Consider the following 10,995-nt stretch of genomic DNA (forward strand, 5'->3'; position numbering starts at 1 on the left):
TGGCCAACACCAACTAGTTGTACCAATCCCCAAACACCACTATCAGCTTATTAGGAAGAGACTTTAATGCACCTTCTACCGAATGCTCATGTCCCACCTGAATCCTGAAGTCTGGTCCTAACTGAGGTAGAGGAGACTCTGCTGTCCTCTGTGCCTGAACAACTGAACAATAAGAATCCATAAAAAGGGTTAATATCCCCTCTACCAAAGGGTCAATTTCAACACCTACTTATGATATTGATATTGCTGAAAGAAAGGAAAAGAAGTGCTACTGCCTGGAAGTAATTTGTAGATATTCCAGGTGGGTCTTCCCATGCACTCATACCGATGCTAAATTTGTTGCCAGCTGTCTAGCAAAATAAATTTTCCCTAGATTTGGAGTCTGCAAAACCATGCAATCAGATAATGGAGTACATTTTACTGCTGAAATTGTCAAAGAAACATGCAGGCAATTGGGCATATGGCAAAATGTTTCACCGTTTACCACCCCCAATCGGCTGGAATTCTGGGAGCAGTGTTCAATTCAATTCAATTTTATTAATATAAAGCCTATTCATAACAGAAGTTATCTCAATGCACTTTTCCTATAGAGCAGGTCTAGTCTGTACTCTTTATAATATTATTTACAGAGACCTAACAAATACCACCATGAGCAAGCACTTGGCGACAGTGGCAAGGAAATACTTCCTTTTAAGAGGCAGAAACCTCGAGCAGAACCAGACTCAATGGTGGGCGGCCATCCACTGCTGCCATGTTAGGTTTTGAGAATGAAAGCAAGAGAGAGAGAGAGAGACAGAGAAAGAGGTTTTGAGAGAGAGAGAGAGAGAGAGAGAGAGAGAGAGAAAGAGAGCGAGAGAAGGGGGGTGGGGGAGAGGGGAGGGGAAAGGGAAAGGGAAGCACAATGCAAATACCAGGTCTCCAGTTCCATTTTGTGGCTATGAAAGAGTTATTACTCTTTTATAATGGGATGGTGAAAGATACTAGAACATGCCATTTCTCTGCACTTATTTCTGCCCATCAGCACAACCCAGCCTCACCTTGTGCCTCTGCTGATTGTGATGCTGATTGTAAAAAGTTTCTGTTGCACTTTACTGGAAAGGTTAATAAGATCTGGTATTACCCCCAATCCTGCCTTTTTAGATGTGGAACATCCACTCAGGGATTCTTTGAGCAATTTTTCTGCAATACTGAGGTGTCACTAATAATAAACATGAAAATATTAAATAAATAAGTAATTAACAAATTACACAAAATAAATAAGCAATAAATAAACAAGACAATAATTTGCAAAAGCAGTACTGAAATTACTTTAAAATTTAAAAAGAATTTGATGACTTTTACTGGCACAATCGTCACCACTAGATGAGTAATTTCACAGCTAATACAGAAATCCACACATTTAATTTTGAAAAGGGGAGTATTTATTTAAGTTCTTTATCAAATAAAAATACATTTGATTGTTACAAATTCACAAATGCTAAGAATTACATGCCTTTCTCTGATTAAAATGAAACCTCTGGGGTTTTTTTAGCTGTTCGTCAGGAAGTAATCAGAAGACATTTTACATTTTATAGATAAAATTATGAATCAGTTCAACAAACAATAAACAGATTACTCATCAAAATCCATGTTTGGGAACCACAAAAGCTCAAGAAGACCTTTTTTCTCTCAAAGTGTTTTCTCAAAGTTTAGCATATGAATGCAACCAAATGCAAGCCATAGAGTGAAATACAGGGAGAGAGAAAATTCAGTAGAGACAACAAACAGAGCAGGACAGAGGATAGAGGGGTTGGGATGGAAGAAACAGGATTGACTGCAGGACCAGAAGAACCTTCTTCTTCTGCAGAGTGTGAACCAGAAAGAAGAAAAACAATCATTAATTTCATTAAAATCATTCCTCATGGTAATTGGATTTGTTGGGTCTCTGTAAATAATATTATAAAGAGTACGGTCTAAACCTGCTCTATAGGAAAAGTGCAATGAGATAACTTCTGTTATGAATTGGCGCTAAATAAATAAAATTGAATTGAAATAAATTAATTGCATGAATTATTATTTAAATGTATGTTCAGCCATGTGACTGTAAACATGTACAAAACAAATAACAGAATTTAATGTTGTGGAGCACAACATTCATAAAATTGCATAATTGTGTAATTTAAATCAGAATGCGTTGAAAATTAAATTTATTAAATATAGCCTAATGCACACTTTGAATGTAGTAGTTTGAATGCTGACCTAATATTTGAAAGTGGATCACAATCTAAAACTGACACCTACTGGCCATTTCATACTGTGCACATTATTGATGGCACCAGTTTAAAAGTGCAAAGAATATAAGCATCCTTCATCACTGTAGACAGTTTTTACTATACTTTTTATGAGCCACCTCATCAGGATCCGAAATTAACGCCTGCCAAGCGCCAAATGCGGGTAGATTTTCCGTTTGGCGAATAAATTTCGGAAAGGCTATCAGCCACACTGGCGGGTAAATGTTTGTACCAAAAATGTAATAAAAAACTATGCTGAGATTGTCTACTGCATTTTGGTGTTATTTATGGGTGCGCTGCTTCTGTCCTTTGCTGTCTGTGTTTGACACACACACACACACACACACACACACACACACACACAATCATATATGTTTTTACGTGCGTCTTAAAAGTGCTGTGAAACTGACCGTCTCGAGTGCTCCTAGTTTTGCGTTAAACTATCACTTTTATGTTCGATCCTTACATGCCATAGCAAATACTTAGAATTTTTAGTAGAATTTTGAGATCAAGAATTGAGTTGTATTCAGGCTTGAATTGATTAACCATTGATCAATATATTAAAATAATTTTGCTTAAAATTTTGCTCTGGCTTCTTATTTAAGCTAGTATTCAACATAATACCTTACTATCTCAATTAAATGTACTGAAACGAATGTATTTGTGACACAAAAAGGCTATTTATTATTTGGTAAAAACTATAATATCTACCAGTCCGTTTGGCCGGTGAGTCAAAAAGTTAATTTCAGACACTGCACCTCACGTGCAATGGATTATTATGTGAATGTATAATATGTACAAAACTGATGTTTGCCATCTAGGCTCTGACCTCATCACGGAAACACCTAGATCTGCAAAGAAGGAAGTGGGGAGTGATGATAATAACTTTTCTCCTACAGGTTGATGCTGGGGTGGAGGTGGGGTTTTTGAAATGCTATATGAACAGCAGCAACAGCAAATGTCAGCATAGTTTTTAGGTGAGCGGTGTGGCAGCAGCCATGGAGCAAAAGAGCTTAAGTACACTGCCATAATCAAAAGGGTGTGTTGGATATATGTTACAGTGATAAGAGGATGCCATTTAAGTGTGGCTGCGGAATCAAGCTCAAAATCCAGAGTCAGGATTCAAATTAATTAGGTTCAAACGTATCTAATTTGAGCCCATAGGTCCTCACACAATGATTGAATGTCATACTATTATATAATAATATAATAACTTTGGAAGGTGCCCACTTGATTTGTCTAACTCAGACTGCTGAACCCTCATATTAGCTTTGGTTGAACTTTGGGATGCATAGAACAATGAATGTGAATTTCATCCCTCATCTCTTACATTGAAATCACTTCAGGAAGGGATTTTTATTTTAAGGGAGCTAAACAGTTATTCACAGTCAAGTGATGTACTGTGGGATTAATTTCAGTTCAGATTTTCTCTTACTCACCAATCAAGCACATCTTCTTCTCTTTGTCTAGGAGAGGAAACAAGATGTTAGTCTTGTCTTATCTCTCTCTGTGTGTCTGTCTGTGTGTGTTAGACAGCTGGCAAAATTTTTCTCAATCTAAGCTGTACCAGGTATCACTGTTTTTACCCATAAGTGTGAAATAATGTACATAAATATTTCAATTCTGCACAGTTGACACACCACGTAAGCAAAAGTTCAACACATAACCAACAATCTTGACAGAATACAGCTATCAGCAACATGTGGTGCTGGGGAAGAAACGTTAACAAGTTACTAACAAATATCAGCTATAAACACTGCCCAGTATATAATTAATAAAGTTAATAGCAGAAACACAGTTACTTATATTTATCTTACCTTGAGGCCTCGAGTCTGGCATTTTGTCCGTCGTCATCTTGGTTTTTTTGGAGCCAGAAGTGACCATATTTGGACAAGAGGGTGGCGCTGGGAAGGAGCAAGGGTTTTTACCTAAGGAAAATGCTAGCACTAGCTATCTAGCTTAGTTAGCAAGGTGCATCCGTAATTCATGTTAACTGTGATATTAATTTAGGTGCTAATTTTGGCTAGTGAAAAACAGGCTTGAAAAAACAAAATGTACTGCCAAATGAACAGCCAACTCCTCAGAGTGTCTTTTAGCTTATCGTGCTAATTCATCGTAGCCTCCGAACCGTGTAACTGGGTAAACGTCCCTTATGGAGCCCTGGTTGGCCAACGTTTGACAGCAACTAGCAGACTAGCAGTTAGCTTCTAATGCCGATTCCAGCCAAGGCTAGTCCCCTGTAGATTCCAGACCACGTAGTGGTAATAATGAGGCCATGAATTGGGGAGCGTCCTGTACGGAGGAGAGCCATCTTTCTCCCCTTTTTAAATCATGATGAACAGCCTGGTTGGGTAATAAAGGGCAGTTTTGTTGTACAGCTCCTTCATGACATCCCGCTACATAGAGTGCTGTTCCAGTGTTTCGAGACGGTAGTCTTGTGTGAATCGGGTTGTTTCCAGGACGCTCTGGCTGGTTGTGTCAGCATGCAATTTCAGAGATGAGATTCATTGTTGATGGTGTTGATGATGATGTTATGGTGGTCTGAATTTTATCCAACTTCCCTTCAAGCTTTGTGAATCCTGAATCCTTCTTTTGCTCGCCTTCCTTTGATTTAGAAGTCATTTCTCTTTATGCCAGATAGTTATGTTAACTATGTTTGTTCAGTTATATCACGTTGCACCGTCAGAGCTGAACTATGCAAAGTAGCAACGATTAAGATTGTGGGAGTATGAAAATATGCGACTACTCCATGCTGGTGTCAACCGGAAGTCAAAAGAATGCTTAGGGGATTTCCTGCAAGTGTCCTGTCTTTTTTTCCTATCATGTGGTGCTGGGGAAGAAACGTTAAGTTACTAATCGCTTATTGCTTTAATAAAAATGAGATGGGATAACATTACTTTTGCTCTCTTCCATTACTGCCATTCATCCATTTTCCATCAGTTATCCAGGGCCAGATCCTGATAACAGCAGGTGAAGCAAGGTAGTCCAGACGTCCCTCTCCCCAGCAACATCTTCCAGAACCTCCTGGGGATCCCGAGTTGTTCCTAAAACAGATTAGCTATATAATCCCACCAGCATGTTCTGGGTCTACCCCAGGGTCTCCTACCAGTTGAATGTGCCTGGAAAACCTCCAAAGGGAGGCACCCTGAAGGCATCCTTACCAGATGTCCAAAATACCTCAACTGATTCCTTTTGACAGGAAGGAGCAGCTTCTCCGGATGTCTGAGCTCCTTACCCTATTTCTAAGGGTGAACCTAACCACCCTACATGGGAAAAAAAATTTCAATCGTAAGTATCCGTGATATAATTCTTTCAGTCACTACCCAAAACTCGTGACCATAGGTGGGGGTTGGAATGTAAATTGACTAGTAAACTGAGAGCTTCACCTTCAGGCTCGGCTCACTTTTCAACACAACAGTCCGGTACAATCCCCACATTACTGCTAATGCTGCACCAATAGTTTTGTCGATCCCACACTCCATTTTACCCTCACTTGGAAACAAGACCCTGAGATACTTGAACTCCTTCACTTGGGGCAGTGAGTCACTCCCAACCCGGAGAAGGAGCAGTCCACCGTTTTCCAGCAGAGATCCATGGCCTCAGACATGGAGGTGCTGACTCTCATCCCTACCACTTCAAACATGGCTGCAAACCTTCCCAGTTTGTGATGGTGAAGCCAACAGAACTGAGGCGCCCAAACCGGACACTCTTATCCCTCCAGTTGTGCCTTGAGATTCTGACTGAAATCAATACCACAATATTAAAAATCCTACATTTCTGATATTGATATAAATGTATATCATAATATGATTAATGTATGCAAAATCACATGTAAAAAAATCTAATTGATGTTCAACATGGGAGGGAGTTTGGTGCTAAAAAGACATTTTTGAAAGATACCCACTTGATTTGTCTAACTGTTGAAGCCTGGTATCCCTTATCCCTTATAAAAACTGAACTTAACAGTGCATTTTTGTGCAGAACCAGGGCTCTCGATTTTGACTCTTCATCTCTTACATTGGAATCGCGTTAGGAAAGGATGTCTTCACGGTCTGTACAGACAGGAGAAACAACTACAGGCACCCATAACTACGCATGAACAAGTAAACATTGTATTAAGATAGATTTGAAAAAATGTGAACCTATTCAAGTGTGTTTGTGACAGCGTATATGCTGCATGGACATGCTCAGTATCATGACAGTGAATGTGTCTCCCTGTTATTCTTTTACAGGTTGTAGCAGCTTTTTCATGCTTAGAAGTAGATAAGTTAATCCAGCAGGCTGCTAGGAAACTCCCTGTGGTTCGTCCAAATGTCTTTAGCTGCTTTAAGCCCCCAATAGTATTCTTAAGCTCAGCTTCCATATGGGTATATCACTGCAAATTGTAAGGCTCTCATTCAGATGTATCTAGCCCAGGAATCAGTAATCAGGCCATCTGGGCCATCTTGAAACTATTAGGTCAGTTTCAGGTGAAACTAGCTATTAACAGATACTTAGGCAGATTCCTTCCTGAGGGCAGGGCTTATGTAACTCAGAGTAGCTTAAATTTCCAGTTCCCGTCCAATTTGTTCACAATTGAGAATGACTTCCGGATGGGAGCCGAAACGTCTTGATTCTGAAAACAGTGTCCAGATGACTACGACTGAAACCTTTTCTACAATAGAACACTCCTGGACGAATGAGGGACTACACCGTCTTATCCATGCTTTTTGTTCTTGACAACACTCTTGAATAGTGAGAATGCTTCATGTGCCTGGGATGGATTGTGATACATTTCCTAATTGTAAATTAAAGGTACCCTTTGGAGTTTTGAACACTTGTAGTGCTATGGAGCAATGTTTTTACAAGAAGAAAGACTGTAAGCTAGCAAATGTGGATTTAAACAATGCATGATTTAAAATATTTTTTAAAAATGGAAGAAATCAGGGAGAGGTACAGTGATTGTGGAACCTTTGTATTGTAGAAACGTGTCACCAAGGTTAGTTACACCTCATCATCAACACAATAATACTATTCCCTCTTTCCTGTAAAACAATACGTTTTCCCATTTCCTCTCCTTACCTCATAATTGAAGTCATCATTTTTGTTTGGTTACTGCTTTTCTGATGCTTTGTTTTGCTGCTACCCTGGATGCCAAACTAGTTTGGCCCACCTATATATAGCATGTCTGCTTACCAGACTCATGGTATTCCACAGGGTTGTACTAGCCAGGTTGGTACACAAAGTGGATCTGGTTCTCAGCCTAAACTAGCTCTTGTCTGCATACCCTAAATCTAGCTACATCTGGCTGCCATATATAGGCCAGAGCTTAATTTCAAGGGTCAAAAGGAAGGCAGACACTGCATTAAACATGCAGAATATAATTGTATTTAAAGAAATTAGTTCTGAGTGAAATCAGCACATGACATGTGATTTTATGTCTGTTACGTCTTTAGGTCAGGGAGAAGTCAAGATTTAAGGGAAAGGGATGGTTGGGGTTTGAAAAGGAAAAAATCTGGAGGTGTGGAGTTAGAAAGAAGTGAGCTTACCAGACCTCTGTAGTTCACTCCTCATCTCTGCTTGAGGCTAGAGGCTTGAAGCAGCTACAGTAGCTTCTATTAGCATAACACACCCGAATTTCCAACCGAACTGTCAGCGGTGGAGTTTTATTGTCGGTAATGAAAGTCCCCGATATTGACAAGGAAGAAGAATGCATAGAATAAAAAAGACTATATCTCTGGTTCTGCTGCATGAACTGTCGAACAAAACTCCACACAGGTAAGACCTACATAGAGTCACGCCCAACCATGTTTTGAACCTATGACCTTCAAGTTCTAATAGGCCTAAGAACTAAGACTATAGTTTTGTTCATTGTATTTGTTCAACTGAATGGGATGTAAACCATCTGAAGCGCTATTGTTATCAATGGAATGGAATGGATGTGAAGGATTGAAAAGATGAACTGAACTTGAAATAAGATGCCTGTGTTTTGAAGCTTCAGAGCTTAAAATAAGTGAGAGCAATAGCATTCTATACACCAAAACAAAAGAAACCTCTTAATAGTTTTTGGGCACAGCTCCAGGCTAAAGTGGTATATGGTATGAAAACTTACACCTCAAGCAAAACAGGGGCTGATAGGGTGCTGTATTTAAAGTAAAATGGCAAAATTTGAAAGATTCTGATTTCCATTGGACATTCCAGTGAACAGTGGATGTAATGAAAGACAATGTTTCCCCATTCGCATCTCATAATTGATAACTTTGATTTGAATTTCACTGTCTTAAAGGAGAGATGGTGCATGAGGAAGCGACAGCTCTAGCTGTGATGGATATAAAATCAAACTGTTAATTGTGTTGTACTACATGTACACAAACACTGACACATTCTGGGTTGATATAGATGTACGCTCACCTTATTTCTGCCTGTGCTCTTGTATGTCTTGGTGAAATTTTTCATTAAGTGAAGCATCATTAAAGGAAGAATTTAAAGTCTTGTTGAAAAGAAATAGTTTCAAAACAAGAAGATGTGGGGAATTTTAGTTCATTCCTGACTGAAACAGTAGCTTGACAAAATAATCTAAACTCAAGGTCCATCTACTAGCTATTTCTGGAGCTTTCAACTTCATGGCTGAATATTGAGAATTGCATATTTGCCACTGGGAATGTTGTCATTTTCACCCCCTAAAAAATGTCTAATAGGCAGGAAGCCATTTTTAGGATTCAATATCTTCAGACATCTAGAGCCATGATATCTTCAGACAACTAGAGCCATGAAATTTGGTAGGGGTACAGATAAAACGGTGTACAATAGAATTATAGGAGGTGTGGGATAAAAAGAAGAAAGTTCTGCTCATTTATAGCTCTCATAGAAACCGCTGTATAATGCTGCTCAACATTTGCGCCATGTCCGGTTACCTAGCAACGGGCATTGTTTAGTCGTCTTTTTGACACGGAAGACTACGCTTACAGTAGGCTATACATATCTTACTAAAAGATAGCAAAAAGAAGAAATGGACCATAACAAAAGAAACATAAATGTTCAAGAGGACAAAAAGTGCACCCACTTACCGCTTTGAATTATGTTTTTATAGGCTATTAATTTTTTATTTGCTCCCAATTCCGTTTCACACTACCGGAGTTGCAGCTGAAAGAATAAGGCTAAAATTGTCATACATGCAATAAGAATACATATAAGCAACACTTTAATGGAATACACAAATGTAATAATAGTCAGATGTACTTGTGCCCTAATGATGGAGCAGTGATATTGTGCAGAGCCTATTAACTTAAACATTCACACAGTCGCCTATTTTTTGGCTGCAGTCTTTCCTGCATTTGGCAGTTGCAACTTTGGTTTTAGCCTGGATTATGAGTTTAACTTATTTATATTTCTCTAATATTATAATTTGCACTTCTTTTGTAAAATATGCCGCTCTGCTGCCAGTGACTTGTCCATGTTTGTGATTGGTCATATGCTGCAAACACCGCTCTGTTTATGTTAACTCGCTCATGGCTGGATTGGAAAACCCTGCGTTGACATACCAAGTTGATTACCACCATCATGTGACCGCTTAGTGTGATCATGGTTGTTAGGGTTAGTGAAGCCAGATAACGAAAAGATATCCTGGGTATGTTGAACTTGCCTCGTAGTACAGGCCTCAGGTACGCACTGCTGATGATGTTCTTTGAAGATGTTCTGATGTCACTTGTTGAAGAGTAGCCATCCCATCTCCTTAGTCCTAATTCTTCAAGCGTGCTTTCAGGGTTCCACGGGACATTTTAATGTCATGATATGTTGAAAGCATATCGAGAATTACATCATATGAATGTCCTTTGTTAAAATAGTCCCTTATGATTTCAATCTCCTCTTTCAACTCAGTTTAAAATTTGTACAAGGCCACTTCTGAGAGCAGTACACAATAGAAACATGAAATGCCACTTAACTATCATCAGGGACTTGGGTTCTTTCCAATCACAAACAAGTGTTGTCCCACCTTTTCTGTAATCTGAAATGTTGTGTTCTGAAATATCATTGTGATGCAATTTGTTTTCTGAAACGTCGTTTTCACCCTCAGGGCTACTGTACATAAATTCACATACATTCAAACATGAATTCTACGTTAAGGTGGATTTTCTCTTAAACCAACAAGATAAACAGCACTTAGACTACATCAGCATTCTGCAGTTTATAGTCTAAATACTGTCTGTGATCATCACTGTTCTTGCTATACTACAATAAAACCCAGGCTCCAGACTTTTTACATTGGTGGCCACTGGTGCGCCTAACTTTTTCATTTAGGTGCACCCAAAACTTCGTCCTTCACCCTCCGCGGGTGGTCTCATCCTTCGAGCTCGGTTCCTCTACCAGAGGCCTGGGAGCTTGAGGGTTCTGCGCAGTATCTTTGCTGTTCCTAGTACTGCACTTTTCTGGACCGAGATGTCTGGTGTTCTTCCAGGGATCTGCTGTAACCACTCCTCCAGTTTGGGGGTCACTGCCCCGAGTGCTCCGATGACCACGGGCACCACTGTCGACCTTCACCTTCCAAGCCTTCTCGAGCTCTTCTCTGAGCCTATGGTATTTCTCTAGTTTCTCATGTTCCTTTTTACTGATGTTGCCATCACTTGGTATCGCCACGTCAACCACAACGGCTTTCCTCTGCTGTTTGTCCACCACCACGATGTCTGGTTGGTTCGCCATTACCATTCTGTCAGTCTGAATCTGGAAGTCCCACAGGATCTTGGCTCGG

General features: G+C 39.6%; 1 long non-coding RNA gene across 1 annotated transcript; it reads right to left on the reverse strand.

Moving 5' to 3' along the window:
* Positions 1-1,541: 1,541 nt before the first annotated feature.
* On the reverse strand, positions 1,542-4,222 carry LOC122887201. The gene is made up of 3 exons (XR_006380493.1): positions 4,088-4,222; positions 3,710-3,736; positions 1,542-1,840 (listed from the first exon to the last, which is right to left on the reverse strand). It is a non-coding gene; the product is annotated as an uncharacterized LOC122887201 (long non-coding RNA).
* Positions 4,223-10,995: the final 6,773 nt, after the last annotated feature.

The sequence above is a fragment of the Siniperca chuatsi genome, linkage group LG13 (genome assembly GCF_020085105.1).
Source record: "Siniperca chuatsi isolate FFG_IHB_CAS linkage group LG13, ASM2008510v1, whole genome shotgun sequence".
NCBI lineage: Eukaryota > Metazoa > Chordata > Actinopteri > Centrarchiformes > Sinipercidae > Siniperca > Siniperca chuatsi.